The sequence below is a fragment of the Lissotriton helveticus genome, chromosome 11 (genome assembly GCF_964261635.1).
Source record: "Lissotriton helveticus chromosome 11, aLisHel1.1, whole genome shotgun sequence".
Lineage (NCBI taxonomy): Eukaryota > Metazoa > Chordata > Amphibia > Caudata > Salamandridae > Lissotriton > Lissotriton helveticus.
Genome location: NC_136072.1, coordinates 1,082,128,437 through 1,082,154,195, shown reverse-complemented (window position 1 = coordinate 1,082,154,195; position 25,759 = coordinate 1,082,128,437). Strand labels below are relative to the sequence as shown.

Here is a 25,759-nt window from a genome sequence, read left to right as displayed (position 1 = left end):
ATATAATGGTGTTGTTTTACTAATTTCTATCAGCTCTCTGCCCCAAACAGTCGATAGCCACACGCAGAGAATTATGGGAAATTGTATGCTAAATAGCTGTCCAGGTAAGCAGCACCCTCCCAAGTTATGGATTTGATGCTCAGACAGATATACCTTCACACAAAGATGAGATCTAGGCTGCTAACCATGGGTTGTGGAAAATATAAGAAGCACAAATTCATAATAGCATCCTCATAGGTCCCACTGTCTTCAAATGTTTACTAGAGAAGGAACGGCAATCAATTTAAAGGAAAATAAATTATAGATACATTTTTCCATATTCCATAATGCACGTCTGCCATTTCATGGCACTACATAGTTGCATTTGCTGCATTTCATTTTTAGCTTTAGGAGGTACAATATACTGGTTTCCTGGTTTTCAAAACATTTTAGGGGAAGATTCACAAGGACCTGACGCAACTGCATGGATGCATAAGTTTCCTTGAGTCAGTGCTGAATGTCCTTGTGCCACGATGAATGTGCTGTATTTACAATACAGCGCTCCATGGCGCAAGGATTAACAGATGCGTCAGAAATTCTGACGCATCTGTTGGCACAAAAGTGACGCATTGCTGGAAATGCTCATGAAAGTGACGCAAAAAGCCCTGAGTCATAACTTATGCCTGGTCTGTGCAGGCGTAGGGATTTTGACACAGTGAAGGAGTAGAGTGATGTAGTGAAATCTTGTAGATTTCAGTGTGTCAGTTCTAGAAGGCTTTTAGCGTGGGAACGCCCACCCTGCATTCATTATACCTGACGCAGGTATAATGTGATGCGGGACTTTACAATGTGACACATCTCCCTAGATGCGTCACATTGTAAATGGGCCGCAACATTTACGCCGCAGCTGCGTCACAATACAGATTTTTATACTTGCCCTATATATGGCTGTGTGTACGTTGTGTGTCTCCGTCTGCATGCAGCATACAAATGTGCCAGATCTGGTAGCCTAGTTGGGCTGATGCAGCCACACAAGAGCTCTTTGCCTGACCTCATTGTCACCAATTCAAATCAGAGAGGATCCATGCAGTCTTTCAAGGCTCTCAGGTGAAAAAATGGGCCCTAGAACAAGGAAGAAAATAGGCCCCCTTGTTGAAGTTTGGAATATAAAATACCGCAATAATCAGGGTTCAGTGGGTCCCGCAGGTCTGTGGGCACCAGTGCAACTGCACCTGCTGCACCAACAGAAGCTACGCCCCTGTCATAGAGCTGGGTAACATCAATTACTCAGTGCCACAAAGAGCATTAGAAATAAACTTTACATAATGTCAAACAGCAAAAACAAGAGCTTTGTCAGTTCTTGTTCTGTTTCAAACACTCCATACAATCTGTATGAACCCTCTCCACATTTTCCTACTGATAACAAATGCCTTCGCTCCCAGAAAAAAACTTTCTGTGCGGTTAGTGCACATTTGAATGGGAGATGAGACCTCGGAAGAGCCCAGCCCTGCGCCGGACTGCGAGTCACCTCAGAGAGCAGAAACAAAGCCCGTCCTCTGCCCATCACTGACCCAAGCGAATCCGTGGAGCAAAGATGAGAACAAAGGGGAAGAAATAAAAGAATAACGAAAACTCATCAAGGAAAATAAATCCCTAAATTACTGCTGTATTTAAAAAGCTGAGAAAACAAAAGAGAACGTAAAGAGTAAACTGAAGCCAAATAGAGTCACCGTTTTGTCCTTGTCACAGATCACAAACCTGCAAGTAAATTGCATTGCAAAATTAACTATCTTATTTTTTAATTTCATATTCTCCAGTCTCCGAAGAGACTGTCAAAAATTGCTATTTCAACTATATTTCAAGTCTCCATGACGGGGTATTGGGTAAAGTTTTCAATAAGCAATAATCGCGCCTCGGTTAAACCTCATTGGCTACGATACTGCCACTGCACAAAGCTAAACAATTTAGTGTGAATTTCATGCACACTTGCCCTAGTACCTCATGTTACAAAGAACATGATTCCTTTTCAAAAGATGTTATCTGTTTATGCATAACTACTCCTCCACTGCTTCTGATAGGCAATGTAAGACATATAATGGTGTTGTTTTACTAATTTCTATCAGCTCTCTGCCTCAAACCGTCGATAGCCACACGCAGAGAATTATGGGAAATTGTATGCTAAATAGCTGTACAGGTAAGCAGCACCCTCCCAAGTTATGGATTTGATGCTCAGGCAGATATACCTTCACACAAAGATGAGATCTAGGCTGCTAACCATGAGTTGTGGAAAATATAAGAAGCACAAATTCATAATAGCATCCTCATAGGTCCCACTGTCTTCAAATGTTTACTAGAGAAGGAACGGCAATCAATTTAAAGGAAAATAAATTATAGATACATTTTTCCATATTCCATAATGCACGTCTGCCATTTCATGGCACTACATAGTTGCATTTGCTGCATTTCATTTTTAGCTTTAGGAGGTACAATATACTGGTTTCCTGGTTTTCAAAACATTTTAGGGGAAGATTCACAAGGACCTGACGCAACTGCATGGATGCATAAGTTTCCTTGAGTCAGTGCTGAATGTCCTTGTGCCACGATGAATGTGCTGTATTTACAATACAGCGCTCCATGGCGCAAGGATTAACAGATGCGTCAGAAATTCTGACGCATCTGTTGGCACGAAAGTGACGCATTGCTGGAAATGCTCATGAAAGTGACGCAAAAAGCCCTGAGTCATAACTTATGCCTGGTCTGTGCAGGCGTAGGGATTTTGACACAGTGAAGGCGTAGAGTGATGTAGTGAAATCTTGTAGATTTCAGTGCGTCAGTTCTAGAAGGCTTTTAGCGTGGGAACGCCCACCCTGCATACATTATACCTGACGCAGGTATAATGTGATGCGGGACTTTACAATGTGACACATCTCCCTAGATGCGTCACATTGTAAATGGGCCACAACATTTACGCCGCAGCTGCGTCACAATACAGATTTTTATACTTGCCCTATATATGGCTGTGTGTACGTTGTGTGTCTCCGTCTGCATGCAGCATACAAATGTGCCAGATCTGGTCGATCAGTTGTGCTGATGCAGCCACACAAGAGCTCTTTGCCTGACCTCATTGTCACCAATTCAAATCAGAGAGGTTCCATGCAGTGTTTCAAGTCTCTCAGGTGAAAAAATGGGCCCTAGAGCAAGGAAGTAAATAGGCCCCCTTGTTGAAGTTTGGAATATAAAATACCGCAATAATCAGCGTTCAGTGGGTCCCGCAGGTCTGTGGGCGCCAGTGAAACTGCACCTGCTGCACCAACAGAAGCTAGGCCCCTGTCATAGAGCTGGGTAACATCAATTACTCAGTGCCACAAAGAGCATTAGAAATAAACTTTACATAATGTCAAACGGCAAAAACAAGAGCTTTGTCAGTTCTTGTTCTGTTTCAAACACTCCATACAATCTGTATGAACCCTCTACACATTTTCCTACTCATAACAAACGCCTTCGCTCCCAGAAAAAAACTTTCTGGGCGGTTAGTGCACATTTGAATGGGAGATGAGACCTCGGAAGAGCCCAGCCCTGCGCCGGACTGCGAGTCACCTCAGAGAGCAGAAACAAAGCCCGTCCTCTGCCCATCACTGACCCAAGCGAATCTGTGGAGCAAAGATGAGAACAAAGAGGAAGAAATAAAAGAATTACGAAAACTCATCAAGGAAAATAAATCCCTATATTACTGCTGTATTTAAAAAGCTGAGAAAACAAAAGAGAACGTAAAGAGTAAACTGAAGGCAAATAGAGTCACCGTTTTGTCCTTGTCACAGATCACAAATCTGCAAGTAAATTGCATTGCAAAATAAACTATCTTATTTTTTAATTACATATTCTCCAGTCTCCGAAGAGACTGTCAAAAATTGCCATTTCGACTATATTTCAAGTCTCCATGACGGGGTATTGGGTAAAGTTTTCAATAAGCAATAATCGCGCCTCGGTTAAACCTCATTGGCTACGATACTGCCACTGCGCAAAGCTAAACAATTTAGTGTGAATTTCATGCACACTTGCCCTAGTACCTCATGTTACAAAGAACATGATTCCTTTTCAAAAGATGTTATCTGTTTATGCATAACTACTCCTCCACTGCTTCTGATAGGCAATGTAAGACATATAATGGTGTTGTTTTACTAATTTCTATCAGCTCTCTGCCCCAAACAGTCGATAGCCACACGCAGAGAATTATGGGAAATTGTATGCTAAATAGCTGTCCAGGTAAGCAGCACCCTCCCAAGTTATGGATTTGATCCTCAGGCAGATATACCTTCACACAAAGATGAGATCTAGGCTGCTAACCATGGGTTGTGGAAAATATAAGAAGCACAAATTCATAATAGCATCCTCATAGGTCCCACTGTCTTCAAATGTTTACTAGAGAAGGAACGGCAATCAATTTAAAGGAAAATAAATTATAGATACATTTTTCCATATTCCATAATGCACGTCTGCCATTTCATGGCACTACGTAGTTGCATTTGCTGCATTTCATTTTTAGCTTTAGGAGGTACAATATACTGGTTTCCTGGTTTTCAAAACATTTTAGGGGAAGATTCACAAGGACCTGATGCAACTGCATGGATGCATAAGTTTCCTTGAGTCAGTGCTGAATGTCCTTGTGCCACGATGAATGTGCTGTATTTACAATACAGCGCTCCATGGCGCAAGGATTAACAGATGCGTCAGAAATTCTGACGCATTTGTTGGCACAAAAGTGACGCATTGATTGAAATGCTCATGAAAGTGACGCAAAAAGCCCTGAGTCATAACTTATGCCTGGTCTGTGCAGGCGTAGGGATTTTGACACAGTGAAGGCGTAGAGTGATGTAGTGAAATCTTGTAGATTTCAGTGCGTCAGTTCTAGAAGGCTTTTAGCGTGGGAACGCCCCCCCTGCATTCATTATACCTGACGCAGGTATAATGTGATGCGGGACTTTACAATGTGACACATCTCCCTAGATGCGTCACATTGTAAATGGGCCGCAACATTTACGCCGCAGCTGCGTCACAATACAGATTTTTATACTTGCCCTATATAAGGCTGTGTGTACGTTGTGTGTCTCCGTCTGCATGCAGCATACAAATGTGCCAGATCTGGTAGCCCAGTTGGGCTGATGCAGCCACGCAAGAGCTCTTTGCCTGACCTCATTGTCACCGATTCAAATCAGGGAGGATCCATGCAGTCTTTCAAGGCTCTCAGGTGAAAAAATGGGCCCTAGAGCAAGGAAGAAAATAGGCCCCCTTGTTGAAGTTTGGATTATAAAATACCGCAATAATCAGGGTTCAGTGCGGCCCGCAGGTCTTTGGGCGCCAGTGCAACTGCACCTGCTGCACCAACAGAAGCTACGCCCCTGTCATAGAGCTGGGTAACATCAATTACTCAGTGCCACAAAGAGCATTAGAAATAAACTTTACATAATGTCAAACGGCAAAAACAAGAGCTTTGTCAGTTCTTGTTCTGTTTGAAACACTCCATACAATCTGTATGAACCCTCTCCATATTTTCCTACTGATAACAAACGCCTTCGCTTCCAGAAAAAAACTTTCTGGGCGGTTAGTGCACATTTGAATGGGAGATGAGACCTCGGAAGAGCCCAGCCTTGCACCGGACTGCGAGTCACTTCAGAGAGCAGAAACAAAGCCCGTCCTCTGCCCATCACTGACCCAAGCGAATCTGTGGAGCAAAGATGAGAACAAAGGGGAAGAAATAAAAGAATAACGAAAACTCATCAAGGAAAATAAATCCCTAAATTACTGCTGTATTTAAAAAGCTGAGAAAACAAAAGAGAACGTAAAGAGTAAACTGAAGACAAATAGGATCACCGTTTTATCCTTGTCACAGATCACAAATCTGCAAGAAAATTGCATTGCAAAATAAACTATCTTATTTTTTAATTACATATTCTCCAGTCTCCGAAGAGACTGTCAAAAATTGCGATTTCGACTATATTTCAAGTCTCCATGACGGGGTATTGGGTAAAGTTTTCAATAAGCAATAATCGCGCCTCGGTTAAACCTCATTGGCTACGATACTGCCACTGCGCAAAGCTAAACAATTTAGTGTGAATTTCATGCACACTTGCCCCAGTACCTCATGTTACAAAGAACATGATTCCTTTTCAAAAGATGTTATCTGTTTATGCATAACTACTCCTCCACTGCTTCTGATAGGCAATGTAAGACATATAATGGTGTTGTTTTACTAATTTCTATCAGCTCTCTGCCCCAAACAGTCGATAGCCACACGCAGAGAATTATGGGAAATTGTATGCTAAATAGCTGTCCAGGTAAGCAGCACCCTCCCAAGTTATGGATTTGATGCTCAGACAGATATACCTTCACACAAAGATGAGATCTAGGCTGCTAACCATGGGTTGTGGAAAATATAAGAAGCACAAATTCATAATAGCATCCTCATAGGTCCCACTGTCTTCAAATGTTTACTAGAGAAGGAACGGCAATCAATTTAAAGGAAAATAAATTATAGATACATTTTTCCATATTCCATAATGCACGTCTGCCATTTCATGGCACTACATAGTTGCATTTGCTGCATTTCATTTTTAGCTTTAGGAGGTACAATATACTGGTTTCCTGGTTTTCAAAACATTTTAGGGGAAGATTCACAAGGACCTGACGCAACTGCATGGATGCATAAGTTTCCTTGAGTCAGTGCTGAATGTCCTTGTGCCACGATGAATGTGCTGTATTTACAATACAGCGCTCCATGGCGCAAGGATTAACAGATGCGTCAGAAATTCTGACGCATCTGTTGGCACAAAAGTGACGCATTGCTGGAAATGCTCATGAAAGTGACGCAAAAAGCCCTGAGTCATAACTTATGCCTGGTCTGTGCAGGCGTAGGGATTTTGACACAGTGAAGGAGTAGAGTGATGTAGTGAAATCTTGTAGATTTCAGTGCGTCAGTTCTAGAAGGCTTTTAGCGTGGGAACGCCCACCCTGCATTCATTATACCTGACGCAGGTATAATGTGATGCGGGACTTTACAATGTGACACATCTCCCTAGATGCGTCACATTGTAAATGGGCCGCAACATTTACGCCGCAGCTGCGTCACAATACAGATTTTTATACTTGCCCTATATATGGCTGTGTGTACGTTGTGTGTCTCCGTCTGCATGCAGCATACAAATGTGCCAGATCTGGTAGCCTAGTTGGGCTGATGCGATGCAGCCACACAAGAGCTCTTTGCCTGACCTCATTGTCGCCAATTCAAATCAGAGAGGATCCATGCAGTCTTTCAAGGCTCTCAGGTGAAAAAATGGGCCCTAGAGCAAGGAAGAAAATAGGCCCCCTTGTTGAAGTTTGGAATATAAAATACCGCAATAATCAGGGTTCAGTGGGTCCCGCAGGTCTGTGGGCGCCAGTGCAACTGCACCTGCTGCACCAACAGAAGCTACGCCCCTGTCATAGAGCTGGGTAACATCAATTACTCAGTGCCACAAAGAGCATTAGAAATAAACTTTACATAATGTCAAACGGCAAAAACAAGAGCTTTGTCAGTTCTTGTTCTGTTTCAAACACTCCATACAATCTGTATGAACCCTCTCCACATTTTCCTACTGATAACAAACGCCTTCGCTCCCAGAAAAAAACTTTCTGGGCGGTTAGTGCACATTTGAATGGGAGATGAGACCTCGGAAGAGCCCAGCCCTGCGCCGGACTGCGAGTCACCTCAGAGAGCAGAAACAAAGCCCGTCCTCTGCCCATCACTGACCCAAGCGAATCCGTGGAGCAAAGATGAGAACAAAGGGGAAGAAATAAAAGAATAACGAAAACTCATCAAGGAAAATAAATCCCTAAATTACTGCTGTATTTAAAAAGCTGAGAAAACAAAAGAGAACGTAAAGAGTAAACTGAAGCCAAATAGAGTCACCGTTTTGTCCTTGTCACAGATCACAAACCTTCAAGTAAATTGCATTGCAAAATAAACTATCTTATTTTTTAATTTCATATTCTCCAGTCTCCGAAGAGACTGTCAAAAATTGCCATTTCAACTATATTTCAAGTCTCCATGACGGGGTATTGGGTAAAGTTTTCAATAAGCAATAATCGCGCCTCGGTTAAACCTCATTGGCTACGATACTGCCACTGCACAAAGCTAAACAATTTAGTGTGAATTTCATGCACACTTGCCCTAGTACCTTATGTTACAAAGAACATGATTCCTTTTCAAAAGATGTTATCTGTTTATGCATAACTACTCCTCCACTGCTTCTGATAGGCAATGTAAGACATATAATGGTGTTGTTTTACTAATTTCTATCAGCTCTCTGCCCCAAACAGTCGATAGCCACACGCAGAGAATTATGGGAAATTGTATGCTAAATAGCTGTCCAGGTAAGCAGCACCCTCCCAAGTTATGGATTTGATCCTCAGGCAGATATACCTTCACACAAAGATGAGATCTAGGCTGCTAACCATGGGTTGTGGAAAATATAAGAAGCACAAATTCATAATAGCATCCTCATAGGTCCCACTGTCTTCAAATGTTTACTAGAGAAGGAACGGCAATCAATTTAAAGGAAAATAAATTATAGATACATTTTTCCATATTCCATAATGCACGTCTGCCATTTCATGGCACTACGTAGTTGCATTTGCTGCATTTCATTTTTAGCTTTAGGAGGTACAATATACTGGTTTCCTGGTTTTCAAAACATTTTAGGGGAAGATTCACAAGGACCTGATGCAACTGCATGGATGCATAAGTTTCCTTGAGTCAGTACTGAATGTCCTTGTGCCACGATGAATGTGCTGTATTTACAATACAGCGCTCCATGGCGCAAGGATTAACAGATGCGTCAGAAATTCTGACGCATCTGTTGGCACAAAAGTGACGCATTGATTGAAATGCTCATGAAAGTGACGCAAAAAGCCCTGAGTCATAACTTATGCCTGGTCTGTGCAGGCGTAGGGATTTTGACACAGTGAAGGCGTAGAGTGATGTAGTGAAATCTTGTAGATTTCAGTGCGTCAGTTCTAGAAGGCTTTTAGCGTGGGAACGCCCCCCCTGCATTCATTATACCTGACGCAGGTATAATGTGATGCGGGACTTTACAATGTGACACATCTCCCTAGATGCGTCACATTGTAAATGGGCCGCAACATTTACGCTGCAGCTGCGTCACAATACAGATTTTTATACTTGCCCTATATAAGGCTGTGTGTACGTTGTGTGTCTCCGTCTGCATGCAGCATACAAATGTGCCAGATCTGGTAGCCCAGTTGGGCTGATGCAGCCACGCAAGAGCTCTTTGCCTGACCTCATTGTCACCGATTCAAATCAGGGAGGATCCATGCAGTCTTTCAAGGCTCTCAGGTGAAAAAATGGGCCCTAGAGCAAGGAAGAAAATAGGCCCCCTTGTTGAAGTTTGGATTATAAAATACCGCAATAATCAGGGTTCAGTGCGGCCCGCAGGTCTTTGGGCGCCAGTGCAACTGCACCTGCTGCACCAACAGAAGCTACGCCCCTGTCATAGAGCTGGGTAACATCAATTACTCAGTGCCACAAAGAGCATTAGAAATAAACTTTACATAATGTCAAACGGCAAAAACAAGAGCTTTGTCAGTTCTTGTTCTGTTTGAAACACTCCATACAATCTGTATGAACCCTCTCCATATTTTCCTACTGATAACAAACGCCTTCGCTTCCAGAAAAAAACTTTCTGGGCGGTTAGTGCACATTTGAATGGGAGATGAGACCTCGGAAGAGCCCAGCCTTGCACCGGACTGCGAGTCACTTCAGAGAGCAGAAACAAAGCCCGTCCTCTGCCCATCACTGACCCAAGCGAATCTGTGGAGCAAAGATGAGAACAAAGGGGAAGAAATAAAAGAATAACGAAAACTCATCAAGGAAAATAAATCCCTAAATTACTGCTGTATTTAAAAAGCTGAGAAAACAAAAGAGAACGTAAAGAGTAAACTGAAGACAAATAGGATCACCGTTTTATCCTTGTCACAGATCACAAATCTGCAAGAAAATTGCATTGCAAAATAAACTATCTTATTTTTTAATTACATATTCTCCAGTCTCCGAAGAGACTGTCAAAAATTGCGATTTCGACTATATTTCAAGTCTCCATGACGGGGTATTGGGTAAAGTTTTCAATAAGCAATAATCGCGCCTCGGTTAAACCTCATTGGCTACGATACTGCCACTGCGCAAAGCTAAACAATTTAGTGTGAATTTCATGCACACTTGCCCCAGTACCTCATGTTACAAAGAACATGATTCCTTTTCAAAAGATGTTATCTGTTTATGCATAACTACTCCTCCACTGCTTCTGATAGGCAATGTAAGACATATAATGGTGTTGTTTTACTAATTTCTATCAGCTCTCTGCCCCAAACAGTCGATAGCCACACGCAGAGAATTATGGGAAATTGTATGCTAAATAGCTGTCCAGGTAAGCAGCACCCTCCCAAGTTATGGATTTGATGCTCAGACAGATATACCTTCACACAAAGATGAGATCTAGGCTGCTAACCATGGGTTGTGGAAAATATAAGAAGCACAAATTCATAATAGCATCCTCATAGGTCCCACTGTCTTCAAATGTTTACTAGAGAAGGAACGGCAATCAATTTAAAGGAAAATAAATTATAGATACATTTTTCCATATTCCATAATGCACGTCTGCCATTTCATGGCACTACATAGTTGCATTTGCTGCATTTCATTTTTAGCTTTAGGAGGTACAATATACTGGTTTCCTGGTTTTCAAAACATTTTAGGGGAAGATTCACAAGGACCTGACGCAACTGCATGGATGCATAAGTTTCCTTGAGTCAGTGCTGAATGTCCTTGTGCCACGATGAATGTGCTGTATTTACAATACAGCGCTCCATGGCGCAAGGATTAACAGATGCGTCAGAAATTCTGACGCATCTGTTGGCACAAAAGTGACGCATTGCTGGAAATGCTCATGAAAGTGACGCAAAAAGCCCTGAGTCATAACTTATGCCTGGTCTGTGCAGGCGTAGGGATTTTGACACAGTGAAGGAGTAGAGTGATGTAGTGAAATCTTGTAGATTTCAGTGCGTCAGTTCTAGAAGGCTTTTAGCGTGGGAACGCCCACCCTGCATTCATTATACCTGACGCAGGTATAATGTGATGCGGGACTTTACAATGTGACACATCTCCCTAGATGCGTCACATTGTAAATGGGCCGCAACATTTACGCCGCAGCTGCGTCACAATACAGATTTTTATACTTGCCCTATATATGGCTGTGTGTACGTTGTGTGTCTCCGTCTGCATGCAGCATACAAATGTGCCAGATCTGGTAGCCTAGTTGGGCTGATGCAGCCACACAAGAGCTCTTTGCCTGACCTCATTGTCGCCAATTCAAATCAGAGAGGATCCATGCAGTCTTTCAAGGCTCTCAGGTGAAAAAATGGGCCCTAGAGCAAGGAAGAAAATAGGCCCCCTTGTTGAAGTTTGGAATATAAAATACCGCAATAATCAGGGTTCAGTGGGTCCCGCAGGTCTGTGGGCGCCAGTGCAACTGCACCTGCTGCACCAACAGAAGCTACGCCCCTGTCATAGAGCTGGGTAACATCAATTACTCAGTGCCACAAAGAGCATTAGAAATAAACTTTACATAATGTCAAACGGCAAAAACAAGAGCTTTGTCAGTTCTTGTTCTGTTTCAAACACTCCATACAATCTGTATGAACCCTCTCCACATTTTCCTACTGATAACAAACGCCTTCGCTCCCAGAAAAAAACTTTCTGGGCGGTTAGTGCACATTTGAATGGGAGATGAGACCTCGGAAGAGCCCAGCCCTGCGCCGGACTGCGAGTCACCTCAGAGAGCAGAAACAAAGCCCGTCCTCTGCCCATCACTGACCCAAGCGAATCCGTGGAGCAAAGATGAGAACAAAGGGGAAGAAATAAAAGAATAACGAAAACTCATCAAGGAAAATAAATCCCTAAATTACTGCTGTATTTAAAAAGCTGAGAAAACAAAAGAGAACGTAAAGAGTAAACTGAAGCCAAATAGAGTCACCGTTTTGTCCTTGTCACAGATCACAAACCTTCAAGTAAATTGCATTGCAAAATAAACTATCTTATTTTTTAATTTCATATTCTCCAGTCTCCGAAGAGACTGTCAAAAATTGCCATTTCAACTATATTTCAAGTCTCCATGACGGGGTATTGGGTAAAGTTTTCAATAAGCAATAATCGCGCCTCGGTTAAACCTCATTGGCTACGATACTGCCACTGCACAAAGCTAAACAATTTAGTGTGAATTTCATGCACACTTGCCCTAGTACCTTATGTTACAAAGAACATGATTCCTTTTCAAAAGATGTTATCTGTTTATGCATAACTACTCCTCCACTGCTTCTGATAGGCAATGTAAGACATATAATGGTGTTGTTTTACTAATTTCTATCAGCTCTCTGCCTCAAACCGTCGATAGCCACACGCAGAGAATTATGGGAAATTGTATGCTAAATAGCTGTACAGGTAAGCAGCACCCTCCCAAGTTATGGATTTGATGCTCAGGCAGATATACCTTCACACAAAGATGAGATCTAGGCTGCTAACCATGAGTTGTGGAAAATATAAGAAGCACAAATTCATAATAGCATCCTCATAGGTCCCACTGTCTTCAAATGTTTACTAGAGAAGGAACGGCAATCAATTTAAAGGAAAATAAATTATAGATACATTTTTCCATATTCCATAATGCACGTCTGCCATTTCATGGCACTACATAGTTGCATTTGCTGCATTTCATTTTTAGCTTTAGGAGGTACAATATACTGGTTTCCTGGTTTTCAAAACATTTTAGGGGAAGATTCACAAGGACCTGACGCAACTGCATGGATGCATACGTTTCCTTGAGTCAGTGCTGAATGTCCTTGTGCCACGATGAATGTGCTGTATTTACAATACAGCGCTTCATGGCGCAAGGATTAACAGATGCGTCAGAAATTCTGACGCATCTGTTGGCACAAAAGTGACGCATTGCTGGAAATGCTCATGAAAGTGACGCAAAAAGCCCTGAGTCATAACTTATGCCTGGTCTGTGCAGGCGTAGGGATTTTGACACAGTGAAGGAGTAGAGTGATGTAGTGAAATCTTGTAGATTTCAGTGCGTCAGTTCTAGAAGGCTTTTAGCGTGGGAACGCCCACCCTGCATTCATTATACCTGACGCAGGTATAATGTGATGCGGGACTTTACAATGTGACACATCTCCCTAGATGCGTCACATTGTAAATGGGCCGCAACATTTACGCCGCAGCTGCGTCACAATACAGATTTTTATACTTGCCCTATATATGGCTGTGTGTACGTTGTGTGTCTCCGTCTGCATGCAGCATACAAATGTGCCAGATCTGGTAGCCCAATTGGGCTGATGCAGCCACACAAGAGCTCTTTGCCTGACCTCATTGTCACCAATTCAAATCAGAGAGGATCCATGCAGTCTTTCAAGGCTCTCAGGTGAAAAAATGGGCCCTAGAGCAAGGAAGAAAATAGGCCCCCTTGTTGAAGTTTGGAATATAAAATACCGCAATAATCAGGGTTCAGTGGGTCCCGCAGGTCTGTGGGCGCCAGTGCAACTGCACCTGCTGCACCAACAGAAGCTACGCCCCTGTCATAGAGCTGGGTAACATCAATTACTCAGTGCCACAAAGAGCATTAGAAATAAACTTTACATAATGTCAAACGGCAAAAACAAGAGCTTTGTCAGTTCTTGTTCTGTTTCAAACACTCCATACAATCTGTATGAACCCTCTCCACATTTTCCTACTGATAACAAATGCCTTCGCTCCCAGAAAAAAACTTTCTGGGCGGTTAGTGCACATTTGAATGGGAGATGAGACCTCGGAAGAGCCCAGCCCTGCGCCGGACTGCGAGTCACCTCAGAGAGCAGAAACAAAGCCCGTCCTCTGCCCATCACTGACCCAAGCGAATCCGTGGAGCAAAGATGAGAACAAAGGGGAAGAAATAAAAGAATAACGAAAACTCATCAAGGAAAATAAATCCCTAAATTACTGCTGTATTTAAAAAGCTGAGAAAACAAAAGAGAACGTAAAGAGTAAACTGAAGCCAAATAGAGTCACCGTTTTGTCCTTGTCACAGATCACAAACCTGCAAGTAAATTGCATTGCAAAATAAACTATCTTATTTTTTAATTACATATTCTCCAGTCTCCGAAGAGACTGTCAAAAATTGCCATTTCGACTATATTTCAAGTCTCCATGACGGGGTATTGGGTAAAGTTTTCAATAAGCAATAATCGCGCCTCGGTTAAACCTCATTGGCTACGATACTGCCACTGCGCAAAGCTAAACAATTTAGTGTGAATTTCATGCACACTTGCCCTAGTACCTCATGTTACAAAGAACATGATTCCTTTTCCAAAGATGTTATCTGTTTATGCATAACTACTCCTCCACTGCTTCTGATAGGCAATGTAAGACATATAATGGTGTTGTTTTACTAATTTCTATCAGCTCTCTGCCTCAAACCGTCGATAGCCACACGCAGAGAATTATGGGAAATTGTATGCTAAATAGCTGTACAGGTAAGCAGCACCCTCCCAAGTTATGGATTTGATGCTCAGGCAGATATACCTTCACACAAAGATGAGATCTAGGCTGCTAACCATGGGTTGTGGAAAATATAAGAAGCACAAATTCATAATAGCATCCTCATAGGTCCCACTGTCTTCAAATGTTTACTAGAGAAGGAACGGCAATCAATTTAAAGGAAAATAAATTATAGATACATTTTTCCATATTCCATAATGCACGTCTGCCATTTCATGGCACTACATAGTTGCATTTGCTGCATTTCATTTTTAGCTTTAGGAGGTACAATATACTGGTTTCCTGGTTTTCAAAACATTTTAGGGTAAGATTCACAAGGACCTGACGCAACTGCATGGATGCATAAGTTTCCTTGAGTCAGTGCTGAATGTCCTTGTGCCACGATGAATGTGCTGTATTTACAATACAGCGCTCCATGGCGCAAGGATTAACAGATGCGTCAGAAATTCTGACGCATCTGTTGGCACGAAAGTGACGCATTGCTGGAAATGCTCATGAAAGTGACGCAAAAAGCCCTGAGTCATAACTTATGCCTGGTCTGTGCAGGCGTAGGGATTTTGACACAGTGAAGGCGTAGAGTGATGTAGTGAAATCTTGTAGATTTCAGTGCGTCAGTTCTAGAAGGCTTTTAGCGTGGGAACGCCCACCCTGCATACATTATACCTGACGCAGGTATAATGTGATGCGGGACTTTACAATGTGACACATCTCCCTAGATGCGTCACATTGTAAATGGGCCACAACATTTACGCCGCAGCTGCGTCACAATACAGATTTTTATACTTGCCCTATATATGGCTGTGTGTACGTTGTGTGTCTCCGTCTGCATGCAGCATACAAATGTGCCAGATCTGGTCGATCAGTTGTGCTGATGCAGCCACACAAGAGCTCTTTGCCTGACCTCATTGTCACCAATTCAAATCAGAGAGGTTCCATGCAGTGTTTCAAGTCTCTCAGGTGAAAAAATGGGCCCTAGAGCAAGGAAGTAAATAGGCCCCCTTGTTGAAGTTTGGAATATAAAATACCGCAATAATCAGCGTTCAGTGGGTCCCGCAGGTCTGTGGGCGCCAGTGAAACTGCACCTGCTGCACCAACAGAAGCTAGGCCCCTGTCATAGAGCTGGGTAACATCAATTACTCAGTGCCACAAAGAGCATTAGAAATAAACTTTACATAATGTCAAACGGCAAAAACAAGAGCTTTGTCAGTTCTTGTTCTGTTTCAAACACTCCATACAATCTGTATGAACCCTCTACACATTTTCCTACTGATAACAAACGCCTTCGCTCCCAGAAAAAAACTTTCTGGGCGGTTAGTGCACATTTGAATGGGAGATGAGACCTCGGAAGAGCCCAGCCCTGCGCCGGACTGCGAGTCACTTCAGAGAGCAGAAACAAAGCCCGTCCTCTGCCCATCACTGACCCAAGCGAATCTGTGGAGCAAAGATGAGAACAAAGAGGAAGAAATAAAAGAATTACGAAAACTCATCAAGGAAAATAAATCCCTATATTACTGCTGTATTTAAAAAGCTGAGAAAACAAAAGAGAACGTAAAGAGTAAACTGAAGCCAAATAGAGTCACCGTTTTGTCCTTGTCACAGATCACAAATCTGCAAGTAAATTGCATTGCAAAATAAACTATCTTATTTTTTAATTACATATTCTCCAGTCTCCGAAGAGACTGTCAAAATTTGCCATTTCGACTATATTTCAAGTCTCTATGACGGGGTATTGGGTAAAGTTTTCAATAAGCAATAATCGCCCCTCGGTTAAACCTCATTGGCTACGATACTGCCACTGCGCAAAGCTAAACAATTTAGTGTGAATTTCATGCACACTTGCCCCAGTACCTCATGTTACAAAGAACATGATTCCTTTTCAAAAGATGTTATCTGTTTATGCATAACTACTCCTCCACTGCTTCTGATAGGCAATGTAAGACATATAATGGTGTTGTTTTACTAATTTCTATCAGCTCTCTGCCCCAAACAGTCGATAGCCACACGCAGAGAATTATGGGAAATTGTATGCTAAATAGCTGTCCAGGTAAGCAGCACCCTCCCAAGTTATGGATTTGATGCTCAGACAGATATACCTTCACACAAAGATGAGATCTAGGCTGCTAACCATGGGTTGTGGAAAATATAAGAAGCACAAATTCATAATAGCATCCTCATAGGTCCCACTGTCTTCAAATGTTTACTAGAGAAGGAACGGCAATCAATTTAAAGGAAAATAAATTATAGATACATTTTTCCATATTCCATAATGCACGTCTGCCATTTCATGGCACTACATAGTTGCATTTGCTGCATTTCATTTTTAGCTTTAGGAGGTACAATATACTGGTTTCCTGGTTTTCAAAACATTTTAGGGGAAGATTCACAAGGACCTGACGCAACTGCATGGATGCATAAGTTTCCTTGAGTCAGTGCTGAATGTCCTTGTGCCACGATGAATGTGCTGTATTTACAATACAGCGCTCCATGGCGCAAGGATTAACAGATGCGTCAGAAATTCTGACGCATCTGTTGGCACAAAAGTGACGCATTGCTGGAAATGCTCATGAAAGTGACGCAAAAAGCCCTGAGTCATAACTTATGCCTGGTCTGTGCAGGCGTAGGGATTTTGACACAGTGAAGGAGTAGAGTGATGTAGTGAAATCTTGTAGATTTCAGTGCGTCAGTTCTAGAAGGCTTTTAGCGTGGGAATGCCCACCCTGCATTCATTATACCTGACGCAGGTATAATGTGATGCGGGACTTTACAATGTGACACATCTCCCTAGATGCGTCACATTGTAAATGGGCCGCAACATTTACGCCGCAGCTGCGTCACAATACAGATTTTTATACTTGCCCTATATATGGCTGTGTGTACGTTGTGTGTCTCCGTCTGCATGCAGCATACAAATGTGCCAGATCTGGTAGCCTAGTTGGGCTGATGCAGCCACACAAGAGCTCTTTGCCTGACCTCATTGTCACCAATTCAAATCAGAGAGGATCCATGCAGTCTTTCAAGGCTCTCAGGTGAAAAAATGGGCCCTAGAGCAAGGAAGAAAATAGGCCCCCTTGTTGAAGTTTGGAATATAAAATACCGCAATAATCAGGGTTCAGTGGGTCCCGCAGGTCTGTGGGCGCCAGTGCAACTGCACCTGCTGCACCAACAGAAGCTACGCCCCTGTCATAGAGCTGGGTAACATCAATTACTCAGTGCCACAAAGAGCATTAGAAATAAACTTTACATAATGTCAAACGGCAAAAACAAGAGCTTTGTCAGTTCTTGTTCTGTTTCAAACACTCCATACAATCTGTATGAACCCTCTCCACATTTTCCTACTGATAACAAATGCCTTCGCTCCCAGAAAAAAACTTTCTGGGCGGTTAGTGCACATTTGAATGGGAGATGAGACCTCGGAAGAGCCCAGCCCTGCGCCGGACTGCGAGTCACCTCAGAGAGCAGAAACAAAGCCCGTCCTCTGCCCATCACTGACCCAAGCGAATCCGTGGAGCAAAGATGAGAACAAAGGGGAAGAAATAAAAGAATAACGAAAACTCATCAAGGAAAATAAATCCCTAAATTACTGCTGTATTTAAAAAGCTGAGAAAACAAAAGAGAACGTAAAGAGTAAACTGAAGCCAAATAGAGTCACCGTTTTGTCCTTGTCACAGATCACAAACCTGCAAGTAAATTGCATTGCAAAATAAACTATCTTATTTTTTAATTTCATATTCTCCAGTCTCCGAAGAGACTGTCAAAAATTGCCATTTCAACTATATTTCAAGTCTCCATGACGGGGTATTGGGTAAAGTTTTCAATAAGCAATAATCACGCCTCGGTTAAACCTCATTGGCTACGATACTGCCACTGCACAAAGCTAAACAATTTAGTGTGAATTTCATGCACACTTGCCCTAGTACCTCATGTTACAAAGAACATGATTCCTTTTCAAAAGATGTTATCTGTTTATGCATAACTACTCCTCCACTGCTTCTGATAGGCAATGTAAGACATATAATGGTGTTGTTTTACTAATTTCTATCAGCTCTCTGCCTCAAACCGTCGATAGCCACACGCAGAGAATTATGGGAAATTGTATGCTAAATAGCTGTACAGGTAAGCAGCACCCTCCCAAGTTATGGATTTGATGCTCAGGCAGATATACCTTCACACAAAGATGAGATCTAGGCTGCTAACCATGAGTTGTGGAAAATATAAGAAGCACAAATTCATAATAGCATCCTCATAGGTCCCACTGTCTTCAAATGTTTACTAGAGAAGGAACGGCAATCAATTTAAAGGAAAATAAATTATAGATACATTTTTCCATATTCCATAATGCACGTCTGCCATTTCATGGCACTACATAGTTGAATTTGCTGCATTTCATTTTTAGCTTTAGGAGGTACAATATACTGGTTTCCTGGTTTTCAAAACATTTTAGGGGAAGATTCACAAGGACCTGACGCAACTGCATGGATGCATAAGTTTCCTTGAGTCAGTGCTGAATGTCCTTGTGCCACGATGAATGTGCTGTATTTACAATACAGCGCTCCATGGCGCAAGGATTAACAGATGCGTCAGAAATTCTGACGCATCTGTTGGCACAAAAGTGACGCATTGCTGGAAATGCTCATGAAAGTGACGCAAAAAGCCCTGAGTCATAACTTATGCCTGGTCTGTGCAGGCGTAGGGATTTTGACACAGTGAAGGAGTAGAGTGATGTAGTGAAATCTTGTAGATTTCAGTGCGTCAGTTCTAGAAGGCTTTTAGCGTGGGAACGCCCACCCTGCATTCATTATACCTGACGCAGGTATAATGTGATGCGGGACTTTACAATGTGACACATCTCCCTAGATGCGTCACATTGTAAATGGGCCGCAACATTTACGCCGCAGCTGCGTCACAATACAGATTTTTATACTTGCCCTATATATGGCTGTGTGTACGTTGTGTGTCTCCGTCTGCATGCAGCATACAAATGTGCCAGATCTGGTAGCCCAGTTGGGCTGATGCAGCCACACAAGAGCTCTTTGCCTGACCTCATTGTCACCAATTCAAATCAGAGAGGATCCATGCAGTCTTTCAAGGCTCTCAGGTGAAAAAATGGGCCCTAGAGCAAGGAAGAAAATAGGCCCCCTTGTTGAAGTTTGGAATATAAAATACCGCAATAATCAGGGTTCAGTGGGTCCCGCAGGTCTGTGGGCGCCAGTGCAACTGCACCTGCTGCACCAACAGAAGCTACGCCCCTGTCATAGAGCTGGGTAACATTGAGAGAGCGCAAACTGACCTAAATGTATGAGTGCATCACACTTACCCGTAGTAAGCACAAATCATGAGGAGAAATGCCATGAGTGCTAGTAGTATCTGCAATTATATTCTGAATGTATAGCTAATGTAGAGATTTAAGTAGAAGTGGAACTAATACAGAAATGTGTGACACTATATGATTTTATTAGATGTGATTATTCCTGAATCCATGTCGTGTAGCTGCTAAAATGTAAGATGGCATGTGGTTAAACGCAGAATGTGGTAGGCCTCAGGGCCAGAGCTAGAAGGGAAGGGGAAGGTGTTTCTTTTCACGACATAGATTGCACTAATGTTTTGGTCATTGCATTAATGGGCCATGATGTATAGATGTGTTTACTGAAAAATAGAATAAGAGTATTAACATGCTTTAATTAATGAAGAAGTTGAATGCTATAATTATTATGAGAAATGCTGTAGGCCTGAAATGTTTTAACATTGATTTACACGTACTGGTCTGGGCCGAGAAATGTTGCGAAACTTTTTGGAAGTCTATGAGAGTTGGGATCTTGGCTGCAGATGTCTGTCTGCAAGAGAAAAGGGGGGATCCAATTATAAATAATATGAATAGAGGTCTGTTCAGAAGACGGCCCAGACATGGAGGAGGGTTCCGGAATGTTTTAAGGGGTATCAGCGGGCCGGAGAAGAGTCTGAGAAGCAAGGTCAACTCCAACGTATGAGGCCCAATACAAAGCAGCATGGAAAAAGCCAGAAGCTACACCACGTGAGGGGCGTCTCACGAGGGGCGTCTCAAATGTTGTTGACTGTTTTGTATTAGGGACAGCACCCCTGGGTGGAGTTAGAACAGATGCCTGAGGACCCTTTAGAGAGCGGATGGGTAGGCAGAGAGGGGTCATGACTGGAGAACTATAGGTTTTCACCAAGAGACTAAGAGTGAGTGACTTCCCTTGGGGGTCATTCACTGCTGACACCTTTTGTTAGGTTGAGACTTGGTTAAGTAGGGATACCATCTAGAGCAGGGTAGGGACAGCCTAACCTGTGTGTTTTCCCTCCAACTTAAATGAAGGAGAGATCTCAATATGCGTCAATGCTGATAGCTTTATTATTCTTAGAACTTGTGCTGGTAATTTCCGTTGCTCGTCTGAGGGCTTTCAGAGAGCACATGTATGTAGTTGGACCTGTGTATCTCGTGAATCTCATTCTGAGATGCCTGTATTTGCAGCTTATCCTAACCTTACAATAAACTTTTGAAAGCTAGAAGTTGTTTGTGATCTTTTGGAGCGGAGTCCTTTATTGGGTGAACTAACTTGGTAAGAGATGCACTTTCTTCCCTCAATGACAGGCAACAAAGGTTCAGTCGACCAGATCGGGGTTTAGATCAATAGTGATAAGGTATCGATCAAAATCTCGCCCTTCCAGTTGGTAGCAGAGGATGGTTGCCTTCTTGAGGACGGTGACCTAGGCCAGGTTAGCTTACCCCAAGGCCCTTAGAGATCGATGATCGGAAGAACCGCCCGCCGAAGAAGATCCGGATGACGTGAGACAGAAAAAGCAGCAGTATCGGTCGAGAGTGAGTATAAAGGGTCATGCGTGTTAGATTGCGGTGTTTTTGTATTGTATCTATGTTGTAATGTCTGGCGGAGTTGAATGTCTGTAGAGTGACTGTGGAACAGGTTGTGAGCGCGCGCAACCGGTGGAAATCTTAAGTTCAAGGAGAGCTTAAGTGGTTTGGGTGTATCGGACACCCAGAGTAATTGTCAACTAGTGTGAAGGGGGTCATGAGGTACCATTGATCACCCGAAAGACCGAGATAGGGGGAACGTAAGAGTGAGTGCGTGAGTAACGGACGCTGGTCGGAGGTTACTGTGTGTGTAAGCAACCTATCAGAGAGACGATAGACATTTCGTCAGTTGTGTTGACAATTACATATAGACTGTGGACGTACAGTCGAGGGAAGTGACCGCTTGGTCGGAAGTAGTCATTTTTCGGTGTATGAATGGGACGCATGCATGACCGGGAGACGAGTTGAGAAAGGAGGGGTGCTGCTGCGAAGCGGAGAAAAGTGACGTCAGGAAGTGTCGCGCTGTGATTGGCCGACCGGAGAAAGACCGCGCTGTGATAGGCCAGCTAGCAAAGACGTCAGAAAGTGTCGAGCTGGGATTGGCCGACCGGAGAAAGACCGCGCTGCGATAGGCCAAGTTAGCAAAGCCGCGCTAGGATTGGTGGATTGTCATCAGGAAGTAAACAGAGTAGCGAGGCTGGATATTGTGCGTATAATTATGAAGTGTTTTAAATGGCTGAGAGCGGCGTTTAAGAAAGAGAAGCGGGGATCGGATGAAGGGGAAGAAGCCCCGCCGGAGGGTACGCCGGCTCGTTACATGGCAGTGAATGTTGGGCTGCATACGATCCTTTGGATAACAGAGTGGAGTAAGATTACGGAAGGAAATGAGGAACTGACGTTCCCGAAGTACGGGACGTTCAGATTAGAGGTGTTACATCGATTAAAATCAGTCATGACCTCAATGAGACCCTTGCCTAGACCGACCCAGTTTGAAGCCCTTGATGCATGGATTAGGGCAGCGCATGTAAAGAATATGAACAGACGACAAGAAAGGGTGAAACGATCGGTAAGGGCAGTACAGGATGCCAGATGGGATGCGGATGCTAAAAGATGGAGAGTGCATAACATGGAAGTCAATAAACTGTACCCAGTGTTAGAGGTGCCCGGAAATAAAAGCCCCCTAGAAGAAGATGATGAGAGCGAAACAGAGGACAGCCTGATAAACAGATTATTGACAGACAGACCACCCCCGTATAATAGAGCAGGGGGAGAGGTCGAGCATAGTGAAAGAGAAAAGGGGGGCAATGCAGGAGAGCATGGACCGCTTCCCAGTTCAGAGTGGGATCCTGAGGCAAAGAAAGAGCTGTCCCAGCCTAGTCAGGTGCAACAGGTAGTCGGGAGGTTTGTGGTACAAAGAGCGCCGGAAACGGAGTGCGCCACATCCTACGCATTACCAGATGCACTACAGGTACCTGTTACCATAGGTCCTATAATATCGATATATGACCCAGAGAGAGCAAGAGGGGAAGAACGGGTACGGAAGGACGGAGAAAGAGCAGAGACGGCAAGGAGGAACGATACGATCAATTTCCCAAGTCAGATGCCGATACCAAGAGAGTGGAGCACCCCGGTGCACACAGCAGGGGATCCAGGAGGGGATCCTGGGGGCCCTAGATGGCCAGTGGATATGAGGGGATCTGGACGAAAATCCTTTCAAGAGCTAAATGAGTACATGAAGAAGTGGGATGAGGCAGTGGAGGCTCACAAGAGCATCATAGCTGCGGAAGCTGAAAGGGAAAGTCAGGACAGCAGAGCTCGGACTCACTGCGGGGCTGGGGAGAGCAGCCCGGAGTGGGACTGGAGAGAGAGAGATAGTAGGGGAGTCACCCATTGGGCCCGGAGTGGAGATAGAACGGACCTGGAAAACGGGGGCCCCGGGAGTGGAGGGGTGGCGCGCCCAATACTCAGTGAAGGGGAGAGGAGAACGCAAGAGTACAGAAACAGCTTTAAGTGTACCCACTGTGTGCCCGGCACCAGAGAACTGAATGGGAGTTGTGAGAGGTCACACCACAGTCCCTGTGATGACGGACACGAGCGCAGCCCAGGGAATATGGGGAACCAGGAAGGATCGTATCGGATACTGAGCGATACTAGACAAAGGGAGAGTAGCGACCAGAGGGAAAATAACAGAGAGGCGTACGGTGAAAGGAGAGAAGAAGGAGAGAGTGGGCAGAGCAAGAGTGGGGGTAACAGGCCCGTGTTCCACCACCTTCCAAGATCGGATGGCCGAGCATGGGACCTGGAGAGATGGGAGCAAGGGAGAGCACTCATTAACTCTCCCGAGCCCAAACGTAGAGCTCGGAGTTGGGATGGTAGGGAGACCAGTGAGCCCCCTTCGAAAGACATATTGCGAGCTGAGATAAAAGCCAAGAGACTCGATGTCGCCAGCTTAAGGTCAGACCTGGATGACATGGTAGATGGTACCCTGCCTTTAGAGAGAATGGAAATGTATGAGCAGGATGAAATACTGTATATGGCAAAGGACATCACTCGAAAGGCGAGAGCAATCCATGAGAAGTTAGTCGAATTAGCAGGCAAATATATGGTGGACCTGTCAAGAACCAAAGCATTACAGGGTAACCACAGGCTACATTACACAGATCGAGACCTAGATGAGAGGAGAACGATCGGGCTGAAAACGCACATAAGGGAACTGATCACTGGAATAAGGACATGGAGGGCACTAGATAAGTGGGAAGAGAGGTGGTCCAAGAAAGGGACCGTCAGGAGAAGCACGCTTGGTACGACACCAGGAAGGCTGCAGGGAATAGGAGCATACCCTTTGCGTGAAGTCGCAAATGGGAATTATGTGCATGTCCCTTGGAGTAGGGGAGATTTAGCTGCTTTTACCACCTCCTTCCCCAAATTGCGGGAAAACCCAGTGGAGTGGTACAAGCAAGTTGAGAGATTTGTAAAAATCTCAAAGGTCCTATGGATAGATCTGAACACGCTGTTTGACATTGTAGTACCAGGAGATCTGTGGACAGCATGCAAGGTTAGCGCTGAGTGGCCCACAACGGAGCCGGAGAGAGATGCTAAGACTAATGGGCCGTCCGAGATTGTGATGGCAAAATTCGAGAGAGTGATGACTTGGCTGAAAGAGAAAGTGCCAATGCAAGACATAGATTGGGTCAGAATAGACCGAACTAGACAGGAACCCAAAGAGACAGTCCACGAATATTACGAGAGATTGCTGAAGGCGTTTAAACAGTATAGCGGTTTGGATGTAATGGATCCAAAAGACATAGGGCAATTTGTGTCCAAGTTCGTCCTGGGACTGAGACCGGATATTAGTTTAATGATTCAGCAACACTTGATTTGTTGGCAAAATAAACCCCTAGACGAAATACTGAGATATGCCAGGTACTGCTGTGATGAGATAGACTCCAAGGCTAAGAAACTAAAAGAAAAATTGATGGTGGTACAGATGCAGGCAGCAGGGAAGGGGGGACAGCAGCAACAGCAGCAAGGAACAGGTACAGGAGGAAAGAAGCAGTACAGTCAGAACAAGGGCAATGAGGAGAGTTCCACCTTTAGACCCAGAATAGACGTAGCTGCCTTGAAGAAAACGACTAGGTGCCACCAGTGTAACGAGGTGGGACATTGGAAACGCGAGTGTCCCTACAATGTAGAGATAGGAGAACAAGAGATAGAGGAGGAAGAGGTCCAGAGCGCGCCTACAAGAGGGGTGACGCCATACCAGGGAAAGGTGCTCAAAGGGGGGGGGGCTCCTCCCCGAGCCCAGTTCCCGCAACCTCCCCGAGTAGGGACTATGGGTAAGACCTATAGACAGATGCCCCTGTTTGTAGAAGGAGAAGAGTGCTATTATGTGGACCCATTAACCGGACAGAGAGTGGAAAGAGAAGACTGCACCCTCGGGGCAGCCTTGGAGGTGGACCAGAGGGGACCCTATGTCGAAGCAGAAGTAGCAGGGTGCCCCACGACATTTCTGGTGGACACAGGAGCCACTAGATCCACGATCAGATCAGCTGCAGTTCCAGACCTGCCCATGTCTGGAGAGACCATACAAGTGGTGGGGGTCGCAAACAGGAGAATAACCAGCCAATTGACAGAACCGGTACAGGTGAAAATAGGGAAGTACAGCGATGAGCACCAGTTTGTGGTTTGCGATTCAAGTCCTGTGTGTCTGCTAGGCAGAGACCTGTTGTGTAAATTGAATTGTACAATATACTGTACACCTCAGGGAGTGGAGGTATTGACCAATGATGATGACGCAGACTTCAAAGTTGCAAACT

General features: G+C 44.0%; 9 non-coding genes across 9 annotated transcripts; all 9 read right to left on the bottom strand.

The window, feature by feature from the left end:
- Positions 1 to 1,796: 1,796 nt before the first annotated feature.
- Positions 1,797 to 1,936, bottom strand: LOC144793838 (U4 spliceosomal RNA). Its single transcript, XR_013603298.1, has one exon. It is a non-coding gene; the product is annotated as a U4 spliceosomal RNA (small nuclear RNA).
- A 1,929-nt stretch (positions 1,937 to 3,865) lies between these two features.
- On the bottom strand, positions 3,866 to 4,005 carry LOC144793596 (U4 spliceosomal RNA). Its single transcript, XR_013603080.1, has one exon. It is a non-coding gene; the product is annotated as a U4 spliceosomal RNA (small nuclear RNA).
- Positions 4,006 to 5,934: 1,929 nt separating this feature from the next.
- Positions 5,935 to 6,074, bottom strand: LOC144793782 (U4 spliceosomal RNA). The gene has a single exon (XR_013603249.1). It is a non-coding gene; the product is annotated as a U4 spliceosomal RNA (small nuclear RNA).
- Positions 6,075 to 8,008: 1,934 nt separating this feature from the next.
- On the bottom strand, positions 8,009 to 8,148 carry LOC144793701 (U4 spliceosomal RNA). The gene has a single exon (XR_013603175.1). It is a non-coding gene; the product is annotated as a U4 spliceosomal RNA (small nuclear RNA).
- A 1,929-nt stretch (positions 8,149 to 10,077) lies between these two features.
- LOC144793781 (U4 spliceosomal RNA) lies at positions 10,078 to 10,217 on the bottom strand. The gene has a single exon (XR_013603248.1). It is a non-coding gene; the product is annotated as a U4 spliceosomal RNA (small nuclear RNA).
- Positions 10,218 to 12,146: 1,929 nt separating this feature from the next.
- Positions 12,147 to 12,286, bottom strand: LOC144793700 (U4 spliceosomal RNA). Its single transcript, XR_013603174.1, has one exon. It is a non-coding gene; the product is annotated as a U4 spliceosomal RNA (small nuclear RNA).
- Positions 12,287 to 14,215: 1,929 nt separating this feature from the next.
- LOC144793595 (U4 spliceosomal RNA) lies at positions 14,216 to 14,355 on the bottom strand. The gene has a single exon (XR_013603079.1). It is a non-coding gene; the product is annotated as a U4 spliceosomal RNA (small nuclear RNA).
- A 1,929-nt stretch (positions 14,356 to 16,284) lies between these two features.
- Positions 16,285 to 16,424, bottom strand: LOC144793005 (U4 spliceosomal RNA). Its single transcript, XR_013602679.1, has one exon. It is a non-coding gene; the product is annotated as a U4 spliceosomal RNA (small nuclear RNA).
- A 1,929-nt stretch (positions 16,425 to 18,353) lies between these two features.
- On the bottom strand, positions 18,354 to 18,493 carry LOC144793792 (U4 spliceosomal RNA). Its single transcript, XR_013603258.1, has one exon. It is a non-coding gene; the product is annotated as a U4 spliceosomal RNA (small nuclear RNA).
- Positions 18,494 to 25,759: the final 7,266 nt, after the last annotated feature.